The 23,908-nt window shown below is 37.4% G+C and overlaps 1 protein-coding gene and 1 long non-coding RNA gene across 3 annotated transcripts in view; one reads left to right on the top strand and one right to left on the bottom strand.

Annotated features, from left to right (window-relative positions):
* The window catches only part of LOC123310584 (cytosolic carboxypeptidase 2-like), a 799,664-nt gene that overhangs the window by 582,522 nt on the left and 193,234 nt on the right, over positions 1-23,908 (bottom strand). The gene's annotated exons all lie outside the window — the stretch shown is intronic.
* LOC123310590 lies at positions 1,191-3,098 on the top strand. Its single transcript, XR_006537381.1, has 3 exons — positions 1,191-1,821; positions 2,512-2,602; positions 2,665-3,098. It is a non-coding gene; the product is annotated as an uncharacterized LOC123310590 (long non-coding RNA).

Here is a 23,908-nt window from a genome sequence, read left to right as displayed (position 1 = left end):
CTTTAAAACATATATAAAAATCAGCCATGTGAAAATAAGTAAAGTAACACTTATTTTTAGACACCTTTGCCACCTGGTATCTGCCCAGGTGTCACTAGGCAAGCTACACAAGTTCGCAGGTATTCAAAGCACATGAAAATCTACTGAGATCCTAGAGTTTCATCTGTGTGAAAATAAGTTATGTCTGGTCGCTCTGGGATCTTGGACTATAAGTTCTTAGTCATTTGATTATAGTACAATAACCAGTACTTTGGTAACATCCCTCGTAGATGAGGATGAAGTATTTCACGGTGCAAGTAGTGATGAAGATGAGGCCATTAAATAATCGACGCATTGAGCATTTTATATCTCATACTTTTTAAGATTTTCAATGTGTGGTTCATCTGTTTTTCTAAAAAATATCTAAGCAATAAGATTAAATTCAAATTGCTCCTTTTTACATGCAATTTCTGCTTGAGGACCTTTAAGGCTCCCACAAACCAACGCCGAAAAACGCACCACTTGCGAATATTCGTAGCGCATCTGATCCGCAACATTTTGTATGAGATTTATAGGCTACGGCCTCTTCTCTGTTTCCTTTATTAATAATATAACGTTGATAAAAATGATCACTGAATCGTATCAAATTTTTTGCCATGTTGAAGTGTTGGGGGAGGGTATGGGAAATTTGAAATGGTGAGCGCCGAAGGCGCGTGGCCGGGTAGAGCGGTACATGGAACGCTAGAAGAAGAATCGAGCTCTCCGAAAATGTCTAGATCGTATTTTTACCCCGTCTAAAAGTGTCCGAAAATTGCGTGAAAAAATCGCGAAATTCACGATTTTCGCGAAAAGGTACCAAACTGATTTGATTTGCTTGAGAGATCCGCGGTAGCTCGAGAGCCGGGATGGGTGTCGAACTAAGCTCGAAGAACCCGAAATTAAAATAGGCCTGTTTTTTTTTCCGGAGCCCGAACGATATTACCTAAAAAAGCGTAAGAATTTCGAAAATTTTTGACGTCTACGAGAATTTGATAAATTAATTTCCAAGAGCATAGAGGTAATTTCGATCACGTCTGACGTTTCGGAAGGGGTTTTTGCAGTTTTCGGAAACTGGAGTCGAATATTATATGAATAATGCCAAAATAGGGAAGATTAATGCTAGAGAATCATCTCCAGGTACCCATATTTCGGCTCAATATGTACAGGTAAGTTTGCAATTTTCGATATTACGAAACCACCTCAGTTAAGCACCGTTCATAACCTTCGTTTTGGCCCTGAATATTTTCAGTAATTTCGTGATTTTTAGCGTTGAAATTGCTAAAATAAATTTATATTAGGAATGTTGAGGTCACTATGCAGCTAAAAATAAATTAAAATTTTAAAATTTCCATAATTTTTCAATTCCTTTAACGTGTTTTTCTGTCATTTTGGTAACAGTGTTGAGGGAGCCTTAGGCCAGTTTCATTTTACTGTTGACAGACCGTGAAAAAATTGATGCAAATTTTTAAGGTTTATTTAATTATTATTGAAATTAAAGGATATATCATAGGATATATTTACTACATTTCTCTCTGTACGATAGCACTTCGGAGCTCACATCACAATTGAATTTTTTCCCATAATCGGAAAGTTAGGTTATTATTGAGGAGATATGAAAGAAAGTTCTTGGACGTGAATCTGTATCAAAATCGGATGTAATAACTGATAGTTTATTTTGTCACTAATAATACTTATTTTTCAGGCACATATAAATTTATCATATCAAGAAATGTATGAAATTCATAAATGTCAAATATCATCTCTCGGGAAGTCTCATTTTAAATAAAAAAAGCTTCTTCAGGGGTAATCTTCTGAGCAATTGGTTCAGAAGAGTTTGTATTTGAAGTATATGATCCATTTGTCAAGTTTACATAATTCACCTATATTGTACAAGTCAACACTAGAAAAGGTCCAAAACAAATTTTTGAGGTTTTTATATTATAAAAAATATAAGACGTATCCGGATTAAAATACGGTGAGATCAGCCCGACTTAGAAGGGAGTTTGGGATACCATCACTGGAGACCAGACGACTTCACGACACAGTGAAGACGTGTTATAAGATTTTTAACCATCACTACAGAACACCACACCTGAGAAATCTAATGCATGTAAGAATTCCTCCCCGCACCACTAGACTGAATACCTTCTTCGATATGCCCCCAACAGTAGCTTTCAATTACTATTCACCAGTTGTGAAAATGTTAAAGATAACAAACCAAGTCCTCTGTATGTCTGATCTTAGCTTTTACCAACCTCCTAAGGCATTTTACAACGGCTTGCATTCGTATTTCGAACAAGAATATATTGATTGAGTTAAATTTGTAATCTGACTTTTTTTTCCTTAATTTGATTTAGTTGTAAAATAATAATATAAGGTTTATTTCTTCAATGCTTCGATATATTTTGAGTGTAGTCTTTGTGTTTCTCATGTAAAAAGATTTGTAATCTGTTTGAGAAATAAATAAATAAATAAATAAATAATGGATTTCAGATTAAATTACATGCAAACTCATAGAATGAGAAACTTCCTTATTCTTGGTGTATGAACATAAGAATTTCTAGATAACAAACGGTTCTTGGGGGTGAGTCTGCACAGAAAATCGACCAGGAGATTCTATATTTCATAATTGAAATTTATTTTCAGGCACATATAAATTTATCAGATCAAGAAATGTATAATATCATTTCTCGGACAGTGTTATTTGGTAAAAAAGAGGTAGTTCAGAGTAAGTTTATAAAGCAATTCATTCAGGATAGTTTCTATGTGAAGTAAATGATCTATTTCGCTTTTTTTCAACTGAATACAACAGATTTCTGACAACTTTCATGCAATCGGGTAGTGTACGGAGATGATTTTCTTAGTCTAGATCTATGGAAAAATGTTTTGAGATAAGTTATTCATTTGGAATGATATAATGATTATTGAAACACAATCTATGAGTGAGTTTTTGCGTTAAAATTCTATATTTATAGACATTTGTCAAGTTTTCTCATTTAAGGTAAGATTGTTACTCTTATCGTAGAGAGAGGGACTCTGTAGGTTTTTGTTCAAAATAAACTGAATGAAATGTTATAATACTTGAAATCTTCATAATAAGGCTTCTTTTCAATTCCATATGACAGATTATGGCCAATTTTTAAGCTTTTTGATTAGTGTACAAGGATTATTATATTTACTCATTCCAGATAATAGGAGAAATGTTTTCAAATAACTCATTCAAGTGGAATAATAAAATGCTTATTGGGATGATAAAAAGAATATTGAAACACAATCTATGAGTAGGTTTTAACGTGAAAAATCTATATATGTAAAGACTTTCGCCAAGTTTTTGTCATTTGAGGTTAGTTTTTTTTTTCTTATCGTAGATGAAAGGATTTTGTAGATTGAATTAAATATTATGATGCTTGAAATTTTTATAATTAGGCTTTTTTCCCATTCCATATAACATATTTCGGCCAATTTTTAAGCTTTTTGATTATTGTACGAGGATTATTGTATTTAATCATTCCAGATGGAAGGAAAAATGTTTTCGAATAACTTATTTGAGTGGAATGATATAATGATTATTGGAATACAATAACAGGGTGTTTTTTTTGCGTTAAATTTCTACTTTTATAGACTTTTGACCAGTTATTCTCATTTCAACTTAGTTTTTTGTTTCATCGTAAAGAAAGAACTTTGTAAGTTTCTATTCAAGATGAACTGAATGCATGGAATCTCCGTTATAAGGCTTCTGTCCAACTGAATATAACTGATTTTTGCCAATTTTTAAGCAGTGTATGAGATTATTTGTATTCTTTCGTGAAATTTGCGACAATGCCTGTATATATCGAACGCTGTGAGTTATGTGTGATACTCAGTATTGTATAGTATTCGCGTATCATTAAGTGCGAGGGCCGTAGGCCCGAGCTACGGTCGAAAGGTGAAAGGCGAGGGCCGAAGGCCCGAGCTACTGACGAAAGGCGAATCGCGTGGGCCGTAGGCCCGAGCTACGGCGGAAGGCGTATCACGAGGGCCGTAGGCCCGAGCTACGGACAAAAGGCGAATCTACATACAAGGTGGATCTCCTGGCTATACTGATCTGCCAAAAAAGGTAGATCTCCTGGCTATACTAGTCAATATAATAACGCTGATAAAAATGATCACTGAATCGTATCAAATTTTTTGCCATGTTGAAAGTGTCGGGGAAGGGTATGGGAAATTTGAAATGGCGAGCGCCGAAGGCGCGACGCGTGGACATTCTGGGTGTAAATATCTAGAGGAAGAATCGAGCATTCCGAAAGTGCCAAGATCGTATTTTTACCCCGTCTAAAAGTGTCCGAAAATTGCGTGAGAAAATCGCGAAATTCACGATTTTCGCGTAAAGGTACCAAACTGATTTGATTAGCTTGAGAGATCCGCGGTAGCTCGAGAGCCGGGATGGCTGTCGAACTAAGCTCGAAGGACCCGAAATTAAAATAGGCCTGTTCTCTTTCCCGGAGCCCGAACGAAATTACCTAAAAAAGCGTAAGAAATTTGAAAATTTTTGACGTCTATTAAAAACCGAGTGACATTCCACAAAATTAAATTATTTTCTATTGATTATCATAGAAAATTGAGTGTAAGTGCACTTTGACAATCGATGTCAGAGTGTGATTTAAAGGTTAACGTCAGTTTTGACGGAATTATCTTGGCAGCGATCACAGAACGAGGTGCCTTAAATCGATCGGGCTTTTAAAAAAACGTTTTTGGCCTAGATATTTATAAAAGGGGAATCGAGCTACGCACAAATGCGTATCGCGAGGGCCGTAGGCCCGAGCTACGGACGAAAGGCGAATCTGCCAGTAAAGGTGAATCTACCTACAAGGTGGATCTCCTGGCCATGCTAGTAATAATAATAATATTTTTTCTACGTCGCTCAGTAGACAAGTTCAGACTAGTACGATTTTTATCGTCTACATTGCGATTTGTCTGCGTATTTTTCCGCGCGGAAGCTCAGTTCGCATTCAGATGCGTTTTTTATCAGTCTATTCACTGAATTCACATGTCTGAGCTTTGAAATGAAAAAGATTATTGAGTTAGTTCGGAGGCTCCCTATCTTATATGATCTTTTTCATGGGGATTACAAAAATATTCGGAAAAAAGATAAGATTTGGGAAGAAATCGGAAAAAAAATTGTGAAGAGGGTGAGTGAAATAATGTATGATTTTTCGAGATTACGTATTATTATTTCCATACAAACGAAAAAGTATATGAAAGTCTAATTTATCATCTTTCTGTAACAAAGTAACAAATTGATACATAGAATGCCAATCTTGATGCTCTCCTTGGATCATTTGCGAAATTCTGAAAAGCGCCAGGTTCTGGTCCTACTGGAGCTAAAAGTTCAATAAATCCATCGTCAGATTTTTTTCTTATTAAGAAATTATGTAGGGGTCCGTGAAGTTAGCGAAAAGTTGAAGGCACAAATTCTGAAACTATGTCAAATATTTAGTGCCTATTATTGTCGTATAAATTTTTGACAGCACCATTGTCATTTTTGGGAAATTGATAATTCAAGTTCTTGGTGCTGACTTCACGCTCAGCACCAACAATTTCAAATTACAATGAAATTAGTATACTAATATTTAGTGCTCAATTAGTGCCTATTAGTGCTTCTGGAACCAATGGAAAAAAATTAGCGGTTTTCGTAATATCACAGATTATTTCCTTTGAGGCTGACTTCACGCTCAGAACCAACATATTGGAATTTCGTGAAAATTTTTGTTTCAATAATTAGTGCCTAATTAGTGCCTATTGGTGCCGTTAATTTTTTGATCCCGCGTAGCCATCTATGGAGAGGTATGCGAATAATTCTCTGTAATAGAATGTCATTTTCTTATCACCTAAAGCAGGTCGCAAATCCTGATATCGAGGAATAATAGTAGGTACTGTTGATTTAAGTGGGCACAAAACTATTTTCTGAATTATTCAGATATGATTATATGAAGTAAAGTTCTTTTTCTCCAAAACTGCCTGAACTCTTTTCCCTTTGTAATAATAATAATAATAATGTCTGGCCTGCCTGGCAGCTATCTGGTAGATGGCCTGCCGGGTAGCCATCGTAACGACAGCATGCGGGACGTCGGTGGCAGGATGTTGAGGAAGCGGGCTCCTGCTGCAAAAGAAGCTACAGCTCCAAAGCAACAACAGCAACCAACGAGAGAAGGTGCTGCGCAGGATATTCAGCCAGTGCTCACCCAAGCGGGGTTAGTGAAGCATGAAGTGGACAACGTCTAGAATGAAACTATTGTGCGCATATATAACTCCATCGCGGGACTAGGGCAGAACACGAACAACTTTAGGAAAAAGCTCCATGAGGAATTCTGCAACGCCTACCCAAATCTCAATGTCACTGAACAACGAGTGGCAGACCAGTACCGCGTAATTCTGAAAAATGAACTAATACCAACGGCCCGAATCGACGCAATTAAACATTCCGAGTCACTCGCTTGACAAGAGAAGACGTGCTACAGTGCTCCTAGTGCTATAAAAGAGAAAGCGGACGAGAAAGTCGAAGTGTCACAGTGCCGTAAAAGAGAAAGCGGAGGTGAAAGTGCCCACTAACCAAGCTACGGAATATTTGATTCCGTCTGTGAAGTTGTGTAGGTTCTATATTTGTTATCGGAATTTTAATTCGTTAAAATTTTCAAAGTTGGTGTTCATCCTAAGTGTCCAGAGAATTTTTTTATTTTCTCGTTGGTACTGCAGAAAACATCAGGTGAGCTTATTTTTCGTATCTCTTTTCTGATTTTTATCATAGCGTATAAAACATTCGGCTTTATACCATAGTTTTATATTAGACTATTTTAGTGAAGATTTCTGAATATTTTATTATTTTCAAATTATTTGATATTTTGAGATTTTTGATTATAAAACCATGTCGGAAACCTCAGATAATGAGGGCTCCTACATGGAAGCGACCGATGCTGAAGAGTTCAGCGAAGGCGAACAGGAGGAGCTTGTAAAGCTCAGAGAAGAAAATGGGCAGTTGAAAGCTCAAATAGTCAAACTGACTGAAACTGTGTCACAGTTGGTCGGTGAGATGCGCCTATTGAGGGAGGAAATGACCCGCAATAATATGACAAAATCTCCCACTTACGCCGCAATCACAAAGCCGGTAGCGGGTTCCAAGAATAATTCCCTTATAGGAATTGTTTCACAACCCGAAACAAGGAAAAATGATTCAACGCAGGTCGCGAAGGCCCCAAACGCGCCCCCAACTAAACGCGCGCGAAAAGAAAGCTCCTCTTCTGATGAGGAGACTGTCAAGAAGGCAACGGAAGTGCCTAAAAGAGATAAAATTCCACCCATCACGATGATGGGCACCTCAGATTGGGTAGAGATATCTAAAGCTCTCTACACAAAAAGGATAAATTACAACCGTGCAACTACAGTTAAAGACGGTATAAAAATCATCGCGTCAACCGTAGATGATTTTAGAAAAATCACTACATTCTTCGAGCAGCATGGTAAAGAATTTTTTACCTACCAAATGGAGGAGGAGAAGAAGATATATGCCGTTATTAGGCATTTACCAATCGACGCTGATCTTGCGTTGATTAAGGACGACCTGATATTCCAGGGAATAACAGACGCTGAGGTGTCCAGAATGACATCGAACAAGACAAAGAAACAAATACCTCTCTACCTGGTTAAAACCCAGAAAAAGGAAATATTCGAAGTGAAGCGACTCTACAACCTCTGTATTGTGGTTGAGCATAAAAAGAGGCCTGAAAGTCCAAGCCAGTGCTTTAGGTAACAAATAATATCAGAAAGACAACCTGATATTATAGCCCTACAGGAAACAAGAATAAACCGGAACAGAAGACTGAATTTCATGAATTATGAAACATATAAATGTGACAGAATTACAAACACCGGAGGAGGAGTAGCAATATTGGTGAGAACAGATCTGAAACACTACTTTAAAAGTAGATCCGACGAAACAAAAGGAAAAACAGAAAAAGTGACGATTGTTGCCGAATTAAATCGGCAAAGAGTCGAAATAACCTCGGCGTATAAGCCACCACAAAACAATCTATTGGAAGAAGAGATAAACAACATGTTGGAAGGATCAAACCCGAAAATCTCCATCGGAGATTTCAACTGTAAATCCCCATTATGGAATAGCATAACAGAGAATAGAAATGGCAAAAAACTCAAGGATTTCGCCGAAAGACAAAATGCCATAGTTATTGGACCAGAGCTACCGACATATCTTGCTTTTGGAAGAGGAATACCAGATGTAATAGATATCGCGATATTGAAAAATATAACTCAAGAATTCTCGATTGAAACTTTGGAAGATGGAACCTCAAACCACAATCCCGTGGAATTGACAATTGGAGAAGAACCAAGAGAAAAACTGCTGGAAATAAGAGAATATACCAATTGGACTAAATACAGCCATTTATTACAATCGGAAATAACAGAAATTCCAACAATAAACACTCCAGACGATCTGGAATGTGCGGTTGATAAACTGGAAGAGATTATATTGAAAGATTACGAAAAAAGCACGAGAAGAGTAAAGAGACCAGCTCCAAGTCATCCGCATGGCGATACGCCTAAAGAAGTAAAAGATCTCATACAAGAAAATCGAAGACTCAGAAGAATATATAGGATGAACAAAAATGATCTAAATAGAAGGAACCTCAACCGACATAGCCAAGTTCTGAAAAATGCCCTGAAAGATCTAAGAACAAGCAGATGGAACAAAAGGCTTCAAGAACTGAATACAATCGATCATTCTGCATGGAGAATGCAAAAAAGCCTACGAGGAGAAAAGACTAAAATTCCACCCCTACACGGAGAAAGGGGAATGGCTTATACCAATACTGATAAGGCAGATGCATTGGCGGACTCGATCGAACGAGAATCGAGAATAAATTACAGGATAGACGACGATAATGAAGATTTGGAAGAACTGGTTGAAGAAAATGATGAAGAAATGGATGAATTACCAGCGACTGCTGAAATAGACAAGCCAACATCGCCAAATGAAATCAGGGAAAAAATTAGAAGTTTGAAGAAGAGGAAAGCTCCCGGAAGCGATAAAATAACGAATGTTATGTTAAAGAAATTACCTAGAAAAGGTATAGCCGCTCTAACTAATATCGCGAATGGAATTATGAGGACAGAACACTACCCAGAAAAATGGAAAACAGCAGAAGTCATAGTATTCAATAAACCATTCAAAGAGAAGAAGTTTCCACAAAACTACAGACCGATAAGTCTACTGTCGGCTTTAGGAAAAGTAGTAGAAAGAATTATCGCCACGAGGCTAAATGAGGAAACCGAAAATCTGAAACTAATTCCACCAGAACAGTTCGGATTCAGAAGAGAGCATTCAACAGAACAACAATTATTAAGGCTCACAGAGTACATAACAGAGGGATTCCAAAATAAACAAGCTACAGGTCTTGTTTTACTAGACGTCGCCAGAGCATTCGACAGAGTATGGCATGAAGGATTAATATATAAGATGAGATGTGCTGGATATTCGATCAAAATATGCAAGTTGATACGGAATTATCTCAAAAATAGAAGATTTTACGTGAAAGTGGGAGGAGAATGCTCCTCAACAAGAGATATAGAGGCTGGAGTACCCCAAGGATCAGTACTTGGGCCACTTCTGTACAACATATACATCCACGATATTCCGAAAAATCCAAGAACCATGCTAACGTTATATGCTGACGACACAGGCATAGCAACTCGACACCGAAATCCTGAAATAATAGAACGAGTTCTACAAGAGTCGATTGACGAAACAAATGACTGGTGCATAAAGTGGAAAATCAAGCTCAATGGACAAAAGAGCCAAGCAATATTACTACAGAAGAGAAGACTACGACCCACAACGAAACTGGATGTTGACGGCGAAGAAATCGACTGGAAAAATGAAGCCAAATATTTAGGAATAACACTTGACAAAGGACTTACTTGGAAAATTCATATCAAACAAGCAATCGACAAAACGAAAGCAGCGATGAATAGACTCTATCCTCTGATAGGAAGAAGAAGCCACATGTCGAAAGAGACAAAATTGAAGATAATCAAAGCCGTTGCTAGGCCTCAACTGATTTATGGATCAGTTGCCTGGGGTTTCGCGGCAAAGAACCATATCAAAAGAATTCAGGCCACTGAAAACAAGCTGCTACGATGTGCAATAGATGCACCTTGGTTTGTCAGGAATAGACAAATTTATAAGGACCTGAAATGGGAAACCATAACGGAATTCATGAACAGAAAAGCAGAGAAATTATTCGAAACAGCGAAAAACCATCCGAATCAAGAACTCAGGAGACTAGTGGACCACGACCCAGAGGAAGACAAAAGGAGAATGCGAATTTACCGAAGGAGACCAAGAGATCAATTAAAAAGAGATTAAAATAACAACAGAAACTTATTGAAAAATTCAATAAAGTGTTAATCCAATAGAGGATAAACACATAAATCCCAGCACGATAGTGTTCGAGAAGAAAACCGACCAAGAGATGAACGGTTTATAGGCAAATGCCCGGAACCAAAATTCAAGAAGCAGTAGGGTTTTTAGTGGGTCTCGAGCTCAGGAGAGTGAGAAACCCCACACTGTTCCCCCTCAGGAGATGAGGGTGGTTCGTCTGTCTTGCAGATTTTCCCCCTGCTACACCAAAAAAAAAAAAAAAAGACGCAATTAAACGAGAACTTCAGCGTCCGCTAGCAATAGAGAATAACACCAATACCGCTGATGAAATTCACATGCCTGGGCAAAAACACCCAGAAGACATTGATACTGGAAGTCCATCTTGCAACACAAGTGAGCCTGAACTCCAGGACAATAGGAAAGAGCTCCACCGAATAGTTGACTCTGACATGAGAAGATACGAACTGAAAGGGACAGATCCTCTTCATCGAATAACACCTCCCCGACTCAATACATCCAAGAAACTGGCACTTATAATCGACATCTTGAATAAGGGCGTTTTACCTGAGTACCTACAGAACGGAAGTTCAATCATCAAGTATTTTGTGTTGCTTATAGTTCTACGCCGTTAAAGCTGCAACAGGATCACTTGGAAACCCTCGAACACTCTGCAGAAAGTAAAATGTAGAAACTGATTGGCAAACCTTCGCATGGAAGGCACCAGAACGAGGTATATGGTTTTATTTATTTATTTATTTATTTATTTATTAACATGAGCATTGCTCAGTACATTAAACGGTACAACCCATTTGAAAATAAAAATTGAACAATAATTACAATCACAAAATAAGCATATATCAGTAAATCACAAACAAAACAATGAAATTCACAAAAATGGCAATACATGTATTCTAGCTTAAAGCGAGTAACACCTCACATCTAAAACGGTCAAGTGAGGTCCCAAACAAGTTCAAAAGAGGAGACATAACATTAAAACGCTCCGTGACGCGGTGTAAAAAAAAGTGTTTACGGTAGTTTGTATGGGTGTCTCCTCGTAAAAAATATTCATGCTCCTAGTGTTGAATGACGGAACACAAAAATTAAACTTGTACAACAATTCAGGGCAATAAATCATGCCACTCAACAACTTGTAGACAAGCAAAAGATCCAGGAGTAACCTCCTCGACTCCAAAGAGGGCAAGCGTAGAGAGGACCTCGCTGCTTCATAGTCCAGGTGCCGAAATGAGAGACCCAACTTGAATGCACACATACGCAGAAACCTATTCTGAACTCTCTCGAGACAGGCGATGTGAGTGACGTACGACGGCGACCACACAACAGAGGCATACTCAGCAATACTTCTAACAAATGTGCAATACAACCTGAAAGTTTCAACCGTGAAGAACCTGCCATTTCGCTGAATAAAACCGAGCAGCTGCATACACCTCTTCCTAACCTCAGACATATGACTGCAGAAAGTCAACTTAGAGTCCAACAATACACCGAGGTCCCGAACCTCACTCACTCTCTGCAAACAACAGTTGTCGATATGATAACTATGGTCTAGGGCTCGGGAGCGATGAAATGATATAAGGTGACATTTATCAATATTTAACGACAATCTGTTAAGCTCACACCAAATGTAGAACAGGTCAAGGGCATGCTGCAAAGCGAGGGCATCGTCAGTAGTGGAGATGGCCCTGAAAATCTTTATATCGTCAGCAAACAGCAGAAACAAACAACCCGAAAAAACAGCAGCGACATCGTTAATAAATAAGAGAAATAGTATAGGTCCCAAGTGACTGCCCTGTGGCACCCCAGAAGGAGCAAAAAAGAACGAAGAAAAAGAGTTCTTATATCGGACAGAGTAACGACGACCACGCAGGAAGCTCTCAATCCAACCAAAAAGACTACCTCTGATACCCATGAGGTTGAGCTTATTCAACAATAAATTATGGTTAACCCTGTCGAATGCCTTCCGAAAATCAGTATAAATACAATCAACACTGCCGCCACCCTCCATAGCAGACGTAACACTATCAACAAACATCAACAGATTGGTAGCAGTGGATCTCGACTTCACAAAACCGTGCTGTTCATTGATAATTGTAGCAACACATTTCAAAGTTAGAGAAGAACAAACTAACTTATCGAAGAGCATAGATATAACAGATGGTATACAAATTCCTCTATAGTTCGATACAACCTGCTTATCACCCGACTTGAAAATGGGCAAGATATAACTGTCCTTTCAAACTGAAGGGAATGATCCAACTTTTAAAGAATTATTAAACAGATCGCACAGTGGTGCAGACAGACTAAAAATGCACTGCTTCAGCAAGAATGATGGAATGCTGTCGGGCCCGCAAGAGTAGGTGCACTTCAGCCCAGATATGCCATCAAAAACTTCGGCTAGAGAAAATGACAAAGTATTGAAGTCTACGGTTTCCGGAATATCTACTGGAGGAGGGACAATCTCCTCATGGATGAAAACTTCTCCAAAAAATTGAGCGAACAATTCACAAATCTCCCTACTGTTCGAGCTCTCCACTCCGCTGAAAGACATTTTATCAGGAAGATTGGTGGTTCCCTTAAGTCTACTTATGTGTTTCCAAAAGAATTTAGGATCTGATCTTATTCTAGACTCGAGGAATAGGCAGTAAGTGTCAAAACACTTTTTGCTCTCAATCTTACACTGATTGCGTAAGTCACGAAACACCTCATACTCATCGGGTAAGTTGGAGGCTTTAAAGCAAGCATGAGCCTTCTTCTTTCTTTTAATCAAAATTTTCAACTCTTTACTGAACCAATGGGGAAATGTACCACGTCCTCGGACCCGCTTGGGAACAAACATCTCAATCCCATTATACACTACATGGTAAAAGTAGGCAACCGCTCTATCAATATCAAAACTACTGCAAAAACTCCAATCAACAGAGTGAAAATAATTGTTGAGTTCAGTATAGTTACAATTCTTAAAATCATAAGTGAGGGAATCAGAGTCAGTTAGATCAGATACACAAAAGTGATCAGAGCGTGGTATAACAATTGAATAACCGAAATGAAGAACAGAGTTTTCGAGAAGCGTATCACCTGCATAGTCCACTAAAACTTTATTGTCCGATGAAAATATCAGGTCCAGAAAGATACCACGGCTGTTAGGCAGGCGGTTCATCTGGGAAAGTTCCATAAAATCACAACACTCGGAGAAGCACTCACCCACATTTCCAGGTTCACAGAGCACGAATCTTTCATCAGCCCACCTACCTCCCGGGAGATTGTAATCTCCGCACAACAGGAATAATGCGTCGGGATGTTCATAGTAAAGTTCCTCAACAGCGCGCGCATGAGACTCGTATATCGTGTCAGGCGAGTTTGGTGGTATATAAGTTCCACCCAATATATATGATTTACTACACCAATTAATGCATACAAACAAGTGTTCCACCACATATGTGTTATTCACAACAAGTCGAGGATTCAAGGAATCCCTCACCAACATAAGGACACCACCTCCTCTAGACTTAAAGCTAGTAGATAAGCTTCTATCTTTCCGAAAAACTTGGTATCCAGGAAGAGCAACCTCACCATCAAAAAAAGATTCGTTTAAAGATGATTCGACGATAATAATAACGTCATAATCCGAGGATATAGCGGCAAGCTTGAAGTCAGGTAGTCGAGTACGCAAGCCGCCAACATTTTGAAAATAGATCTTCAAATGGGGTGGCCCTAGTTTTTTCGTTTCCCCGCCAGAACTATCTTAGGGAAACCGTTAACATATCTAATTGTGACGTTTTCACCATTAGCCTTACGCTTATCGAGGTCCGATCGGAGATCATTCAGATACTTGCGCTGGGATTCAGTATAATCACCATCAATCCGCACATTCTTAAACTTCACTGACTTACTAAGAGCATGCTTCCTCCTAAGAACGTCCCTGCAGACCGAGGTACCCGTCATGATGACCTTAAGTGGACGAGACCTCCCCTCAGCCTTCCTCCCCACTCGAAACAAATTCACAATTGATCCCTTCAGGTCGTCCGAATCCTTTCCCGAATTAAGCTCCCTCAGCAAGTCCACAACTTTAGAACGATCATGGCTTTGTCGGATGCCAGCATCAGAAGAACTACTCTCCTCCATATTATAGACCATCAGATTGGAAGCTCTACCATCTCGATCAGCAATCTCAGAAATAGTCTCCTCCCGCAGCCCCGCAGCAACCCTCTCGATCTCCTCCACCCTATGTTTAAGGGACGATACCTCCTCCTTGAGCTCCTCATAGCTACGTAGAATGAAGGGCACCCTCTTGAATGCTTCCTTGCAGTCGTCGCAAAAAAAGATAAGTGACCTCTGCTTCTTCAATTCCATGACTCTGAGTTCACTGCCCCCCATCGATAAACACCTGCTGTGGAATACCGCAGCGCAAGAATCACAACAAACAGATGATTCATCATCTGAGGATTTCTTGCATCTGGCACAAATTGAACTCATTATCGCGACAAGATAAAGAACAGCTGTTCCAGGGGTGATTCACGAACAGCAGACAACTATCGTTCAAAGTAGAACGGAAAAAATCGTAAATCAGGTCAAAACTGCACCTCCACCAAAGTATGGAAGACGGCTGTAGGAACAACGTCAGAATCCAGAAATAATCGAGTAAAGTCCACAAAAACCGTCAAAATAACGCTTAATTAACAGAGCGGTCTAGAACACGTGTTACCACGTAACGTGTAATTCACAAATCATGCATGTTTCAATGCAAATGCTTCGTCTCCCTATAATTTTTGTCCCACTTTCGGATATCATTTTCTATAATATTTGATAGTTTATGGAAACACTATTGCCATTCTAAAATATACCATTGAGTATTACTAAATGAATATACCTAGAATCGTTTATGATCCCCTCTTAGCAGTGGCATTAATGTATGGAATTCCCCATACTGTAATTTTTGTCCCACGTTCGGATATCATTTTCTATAATATTTGATAGTTTATGGAAACAATATTGCCATTCTAAAATATACCATTGAGTATTACTAAATGAATATACCTAGAATCGTTTATGATCCCCTCTTAGCAGTGGCATTAATGTATGGAATTCACCATACTGTTGTCTATCTTGATTGATTTCGTGAACCGATTTCGTTTCTTTTCACGATAAGATACGTGATATATTGAACCTATGTATATAGAAGCTTTTTTACCATGAACTATCTTCCTACACTGCAATCAAAAATAGTTCTTCTTTTTATCTGATGAAGTATACATTTTTCAATTATAATTTTCATATACCGTCAAGTGGGGTAACTTCGGACAAAATATGAAGTTTTCGTTCGAATATAAAAAAGTGAAATGTGAAAAAATATTGAAAAAATTAATATATGTAGATTCATTGGTATGTTGTTCAAAAATATTGCATATGAAAAAGAGTCAAAATAAAGATTTTTATTTTGATATATAGTGTCCGAAATTCCTTGCACAGGTGGGGTAAATTCAGACAGCATCTAAATTGCACTTAAATTAAAGTAGGTAACTCCGTGTTTAATGCATTCGGACCACGAAACTACTAAAATAAGCATATCTTAGAGGTTTTTAATGGAAATTTTGAATAAGAAAACACGTTTGGATATTTTAAAAATAATTTTATTGCCCAGATAATACAAATTCGGCTTATTTCAACATAAAGCAGAAGAAATTATTCTAAAACTTGTTAATAAATATAAAGAACTTGTTAAAACATATATGCATATCAACATTCGTGATATGAAAATATTATTATAATTCATCACTGGTATTCGTGTCCTGACTTTTTAAATAATCAACTACATAGTTGATTATTATTATAATTATTATTATTATTAGTATTATTTAATATAATACGAGTTGGTGTAATAGTACCTATAAACTCAATACATGAAATGTTTGAAAGTAAATTAAAAAAAAAACAAAATTCAAAGAGAAGAGATCCATCTGTCATAGCGATTCTGGAAAACATTAAACGACGGTCACCACGTCGGTTGGCAATCGGTTCAAGCGCTCAAATATTCTGTAAGATAGGAAGTTTTGTCGGACGATAGTTTTGAACTTTTCCTTGGTAAGCTTATACCTAGTGGTGTCCCCGTAGGTGATTAAAGTTCCTCTTGAACATAAACTGTAGATCAGCAACAGCATAACCGTGCAATACTCGGTAGGCAAGGATGAGGTCACCTCGCTCACGACGCTGCTCGAACCTCGGGATACTGAGAAGCCGGAGTCGTGCATCGTAGCCTGGATGGTCATGACCAAACGGTAGCCGTGTACAAGCGCGCTTTGGTTATTTTGGGTCCCTCCAAAATCTGAATAACTTGGTTTCTTGCAATAATTTTTTCATCTTCGATAGTTGGTTATACAAAGTATGTTCCTATCTTGAAGCTCATCAAAATACCTATTCATTTATCATGTCATGATTAACTGCCGCTCTCGCCTTCTTCATGTTATCAGGTAATCTAACTGAAATCTCTTTTTCATCCATTCCTTTCCAGGATTATTTCCATTCTTTAAACCTTTTATCGCTGCTTCCGTTATTTTCCATATATAAATGGACTAACTCTCTAATATCTGTCGTATGAAGTGCTAATTCCCACTCTGTCAGTTTTTTAATTCCATCAAAAGTCTTTCTTCTTCATTTCTCAAAGCTTTAGGTCGCCCTGGATCACTAGTGTGTCTAGTATTCATTTTGTCAGAAATCGTAGATTTTGGCACATCATATTCTTCGGCCGCTTTCCGTATACTTAGTTTGCGTCTTTTAACGTCTTTAACCGCTAAATCAACATTTTTGGCATTTATAATACTTATATGGCCTTCCTCCCAATACTTTTTTGTATGTTCTGGCCATTTTGTAGATGTCCGAATTTATCCTACAAAAGAATCATTTTTTATAAAAATCTATATATCATTATCGGCAAAAGAAGTATCAACGTCAAATTTGGCCAGAACATAGTTTATACCTCAGTTTAGAACGGCGAAAGGTTATTTTAATCAATTTCATCAGTGCTGAAGGTTTGTTATAGTTATAATGGTGATTTGCATGAATGTTTAATTTTTATTTATTATAAACCCCACCTGTACGAGAAATAAACACTACCACTAAAACGGATTTTCACTTTAATCTGAAGTTTGTATTACAGTGAACATAATGACAAGGATACACATGTTCGGTTGCCTATTATGAGATAGCACTGCTGCTAAATTTGAATTTACATCGAATTGTCTGACATTACCCATACTGTCCGAAGTTACTCCATTTTACCGGTTTCTTTACTTTTTTCGACATGGCAGATAATATTGTCGAATTGTCGAATGGTGCGATGCGATTATATTCGATTTGGTATGAGGGGTACTCCGAAATCCGCAGGATATTCGCAACGAATTTCCGTCACGAATTCCGTGCGGTTTTTCGCGTTGTTTTGTGGGAGCCTTTATGTATCCGTTGTTGTTGCGAATAACAGTAAGTTTACACATGCATGGATTTACCGGCGCCAGTCTTAACGCCAGTTCAACTTTCACGCCAGTAAGCGTTTACACGGTTTCCAGTGTTTTCCACGCCAGTTGCTAGTATCGATACTCTCGTTATAGTAGGTACCTACATCATGTTACAGAAATTGTAAAAAATTTTCGAAATTGCAAAATCAATAATTGAGAGTATGATTGAAGATTTAGAATGGAAGAAACGACATAAAAGAAAAGGTCGCTTATGGGTGCGCAATTGGATTTCCCAGAGACCAATGATGGGTGCTTCAAATTCTCTTTTAAAAGAGCTCTCAATGGAAGACCCCCAAAGCTTTCGAAATCATTTAAGAATGACAGAAGAAGGATTTAATTTCCTTTTACAACGTGTCACACCAGTAATTGAGAAAAAAGACACCTATATGAAAGATGTTTTTAAACTTCAAATCACTCTAAGGTATTTAGCCACTGGTGACTCCTCTGATTTCCATTTCTTCTGTTTTTTGTTCATCGTTAAAACACAAAACTCACAAAAGAACCAGAGTAAACTATCAAACTGTGTCCCTAACCTTAAAAGTGATTTGCCGCTGCGTAAACAATATTCATTGGCCTGTACGGAATGTGTTTAGATTTGCAATTTGTAATTTCACTGGCGCAAGAAATGATACTGTCGCATAAAATTTTGGAAGTGACCAAAATTCTTAATCCATGCATGCCTGGATAACGTTTGCACGCCAGTGTGTGTTTACATATGCAGTTACTGGCGCGCCAGAAGTCACCGGCGCCAGTAAATCATTTCATGTGTAAACCTACTATAATTACACAAGGCCTTTTACATGCAGGGTGGGCTTTTTAAAACGAAACAGACGAGATAACGGGCGCAATAAATTTATTTCGAAAAAATGCTCGGACACGTCGATTTTTACTTCGAGGGGGACAACTTTTAAGGTCAAATTCACAACTATATCGCTGCAACCCTTAGTGTTAGAACAACAACCCCTAAATTTTGAATAGAAAAGATAGGGTGAGTGATACCTCATTTGAAAGGCCTTGTTGTCCTGAATTCAGCGTATTGATTTTTTTCTCATTTAATGCATTCGTTTTCGAGATATTCAATTTTGAATTTCGTACAGTACCAGTCATTCCGCAAACCATGCTATGTAAAATCATCAATTATTCGACTGATTCATTCTGTGGTTACGATGGTAACCGTTAATTGTCAACATTAGACAACGAAATAATTATTATTGGTAATTAATTTCTTCAACAATTAAGGTTAAAATGGTTTATTCTTTTTCAGAAAAAATTGTAATTATTTCTTTATTTTTCAAGAATAACGAATGCGAGAATCGTACATCAGATTTATTCAATCGATTGCACCCAAAAAAGCACATCTGCAGAAAGTTCGTTTTAGAACCGTATTCGTTATTCTTGAAAAATAAAGAAATAATTTCAATTCTTTCTGAAAAAGAATAAACCATTTTCACCTTAATTGTTGAAGGAAGTAAATACCAATAATAATTATTTCGTCATTTGAAAACAGTCATGTGACAGACATCATACGAAGCACATGTATGCTGATAAGTTTTCTCTGGGAGTGATATTTAATTATTTACGCGTAAATAGGACAAAATTCACGCTAAAATTCATATAGTGCGACGAACTTCGAGGCATTCTTTTCATAAAGAATGTCCGATCTTACCGGAAATTCATCGCAAAAAAATTCGGAAGTTTCATCAGAAGAAGACACATCTTTCAAGAAACCGATGAACAGAAAGCGGAAGAAAAAGACTTTGAAGAAAAACATTAGCAAAAAAATCAACGATAACAAAACACCCGAAACTGATAGCGTTTTCTATTGGCAAAACTAGTGCTGCACTGGTGCAGTTTTTATGTTCTATTGGTATTCCGAGTGTCAAAAGTCATGTTTTTTTGGATAACTGGTTCCGCACTATATGCACTCAGTGCGCATTTTTCGACACGAGGTCTGAGAGCTCGTGCCAGTGTTGGTGCAATTTGGTTAGATTCAAAACCAGAGAACACTGACACAATTAATGGTAAAATTTTAAAGATCAAATTATGTTGAAAATTTGAAAAATATTTTCAGGATATTGTTTAGTACTGTTTTGCAACTTTTGTCGTCATGAACATTGAAGATATTTTTGCTGTTATGAATTTGTTATCTTCATTTGCTGACAGTGAAGATGAGCTCGAATATTTAGCTGTTTTATCCAAACAGAAGGATACTCCGAAAATAAAAAAATTCCTTACAGACGTTGTTCACAAGAATTCTGATGCTGAGTAACAAATAGATATTGTATTTCAATTATCCGTTCAAAAATAAATGAATTGCAAAAATGAAATTAATCTGAAGTCGTGCACTTACTAGTTACATGATTTAAAAACATGATCAGGATTATCTTTTTCAACTGCTTCATTTATAGAAATGATTTCTTGATTGAATCTGAAAATGAGTACTAAAACATTTTCCATTTTTTATTTCGAAAAGGGCAAACTGGGTCACAACAAACAAGGCAAAATGACATCGAACCCATAGATTTCTTTTCTATCTATGATCGACCCGTTCAAATTTCGGTTTCGTATGTTCTGTTGGAGCAGCACTAGTTGTGCTCCTTGATAGCACGGAAATAATATTCGAGTGAGAACTAGTTTTACCAATAGAAAACGCTATGAAATCAACCAACCACATCTGGCTCCACGTTCTGAAAGTGAAATCAACGTCAGGATGGAACTAGATGATTCATCGAACATAACATCCCAATCCATACAAAAAGCAGGAACATATGTATTACAATCGAAACAAGCGGAATTCCAAAATAAACAGATGACCCAACAATTCGAAATGGTAAACAATCAACAAATAATTCGAACTAGAAACAATTTCTCTGAAAAAATGAAAGACGTAATTAACAAAAAATACAATTCACTTTACTATATAAATACAGATTCCAATATCAATACCAGAAGCCAAATGGCAAATATATGGGAAAATGAAAGACCGCATAATAAGGACACAATTCTGAAAACGAAAAAAGGATTTTTACTCAAAACGGATACTCCGAGAGCAATAATTGAAGAAACGCTCAAGAAAATGAAAAACTGTAAGAAAATTAACGAATATTTCACCGCTACTCCCTACAACCAGAGGAACTATGAAAGAGCCCTTCCACATCCAAATTTCTCCTGTGTAATTGCAAGAGTTGAGAAAGAAATCAATGATGAAGAGCTTTTGAGATCTCTACCCCATCTGATGTACCCATCATCGTGATGGGTGGGATTTTATCCCTTTTAGGCACTCCCGTTGTCTTCTTGACGGTCTCCTCATCAGAAGAAGAGCTTTCTTTTCGCGCGCATTCAGTTGGTGGCGCGTTTGGGGCCTTCGCAACCAGCGTTGCATCATTTTTTTGTTTCGGGTTGTGAAACAATTCCTTCAAGGGAATTATTTTTGGAACCCGCTACCGGTTTTGTGATTGCAGCATAAGTGGGAGATTTCGGCTTGTTATTTCGGGTAATTTCCTTTTTGATGAGGCGCATCTCACTGACCAACTGTGAAACAGTTTCTGTCAGTTTGATAATTTGAGCTTTCAACTGCCCATTTTCTTCTCTGAGCTTTACAAGCTCCTCGGGTTCGCCCTCGCTGAACTCTTCAGCATCGGTCGCTTCCATGTAGGAACCCTTATTATCTGAGGTTTCCGACATGGTTTTATACGCAGATTACTCAAAATATCAAACAAATTGAAAATAATAAAATATTCAGGAATCTTCACTGAAATAGTCTAGAATAACTATAGATACGAAAAATAAGCTCACTTGATGCTTTCTGCAGAACCAACGATTTAGACCTGGACTCTGGCAAATGAACACAGACTTTGAAAATTTTAATGAATTAAAATTCCGAAAACACATACACGTATAGAACCTACACAAACCTCACAGACGGAATCAAAAATTCCGTAGCTTCGCTAGTGTACACTTTCACTTCGACTTTTTCTTCCACTTTCTCTTTTACAGCACGTCTGCTCTGGTCGAGTTCTCACTCGACACTGAGCAACAATTTACGGTCTTTTAAAGCCCTTTAACTCCTTAGTCAGTTGACCAATCAAGCAGTCAAAGTTTTTCTGACCTGATCCATCATCGTCCGCTCGATAATTCCCGCCGCTCGCTCATATCGAAATGACGGGAGGGAGAGCACTATGCACTGAACTCGGAAGGGATCTGCTGTGGTATTACGATCTATCGACAACTGATCGATGTCGCATTCGATGAGGCGTTGTCGGCAATCTAATTACACCCGACAGTTTTCGTGTTAAAAAGATTTTCATACAGAGAATACTGATCATCTTTGGTACAAATTTTCGATTTGACTTAAAGATAAAGCAAGAAAAGAGGGGAAAATATCCAAAAGGTTCATCAACATAATTCCAGCCTGTTCTCTTATTGAAGTGTTTCAAGGATGTTTTCTCATTGTTAAAATAACGCAGTCATATAGGTCCTTGATCTTCTTATGCCCAACAGATTAGTAGAAAATTTCTTTCAATTAATTTTTGTTTTTAGGCATATTGTTTCTGGAGAAAGAGTTCAATACCAGATACTGTAAAAAAACACTATCCTGTAATGGCTAACTATTATTGGAACTTCCGAAAGAAGTGTCTCGACTAGAAGTTTAGTAGAAAAGTACCATTAATGAGCTTTGTGAAAGAAAAAAAATGGTGCAGTTATAATTAAAATCAATATGGATATGTTGAGTAGGAAAAAATTATCATATGGCTCGGGGACAAACTTTCACAGTTCTATAAGTGGGTTTGATAAAGTAAGACCAACGTCATAATGGAAACCTAAAGAAAAAAACTGTAGTATCTTAGATGATAATTTCTGACAAAACCGAAGCTTATCATTAAATGGGTTAATTAAGAGAGATAACAGAAATGAACGTGAACCAAAGTAACCATACCAACCCAATTGTAACTTCTCATTAAATGAAAAATTGCTGGAAAATACTTTCTGTGTTGGCATTTTGAGCTGCATAATCTGTTTTCATCCAAATAAATTATCTCCAATATTTACATTCATTTATTTCCACAAATTACATTATTCATGTAAGTGAGATGATAGAATGAAATTTTCTAGACATAAGTTCTTGTAAAATCTTCATCAAACGACACCAACATGTTCAGGAAAGTTTTGGAGGAACTCGAGCACAATCAATAATCCCATAATTATTCACTACCTTCACAGATATATCGATTCGGTAGTTGGATTCGCTTATTCTAAAACAATTTACGTGCGGATAATCTACGCCACTGCTAACGAGTCTAACGACACCAGTTCTGACAATTTAGCTTGACATAAGCGTCCAATGACGTCAGACCTGCGCCTCCTTTCCTATATCTCCTTGATTCAAAGTTATTTCTCTTTATTGGGTTTACACGATTTAAATTCAAAAATTTAGAATTTACCAAAGATTTAGTTGGTCCTGCATCATATACTCGTATTGTTGGATAAGTTATCAGATTTTATTCAATGTAACTTTGAGGGCGATTAATGGTGTACTATCCAGTTTTTTAGATCTGTACACCCAATAAAGAATTATTTTTAATTTTTTTTTCCCTGAAACAACATCTGTCTTTTCGTTATTTTATTCTCAGTCAACTTTTTCTGTACAAAATGGTCCAGTTTGCAAATCACATTGCATAATTTTTCTGTATTTTGGACTGTTTCCCTATCTACGTATTTTATCTGCGATGAAGTTTGGTAGCCCAGCAACTATTGAATCAATAAGGGTACAAGTGTGTATCGGCTTTCTTACCTTTAATAATAATTTCTCTCTCTACCCAAATACCTATTTGATAGTACCTTACTGGGGACTATCCTTTATTGGCAAACGTCTCACATAACATTCTTCTGCATTTTGCCCACTCTGACTTCACTGATGATTTCATAATTTCACTAC

Source organism: Coccinella septempunctata, chromosome 3 (assembly GCF_907165205.1).
Source record: "Coccinella septempunctata chromosome 3, icCocSept1.1, whole genome shotgun sequence".
Lineage (NCBI taxonomy): Eukaryota > Metazoa > Arthropoda > Insecta > Coleoptera > Coccinellidae > Coccinella > Coccinella septempunctata.
Note: the sequence above shows the minus strand (reverse complement) of the source record. Positions and strands in the feature narration are given on the sequence as shown.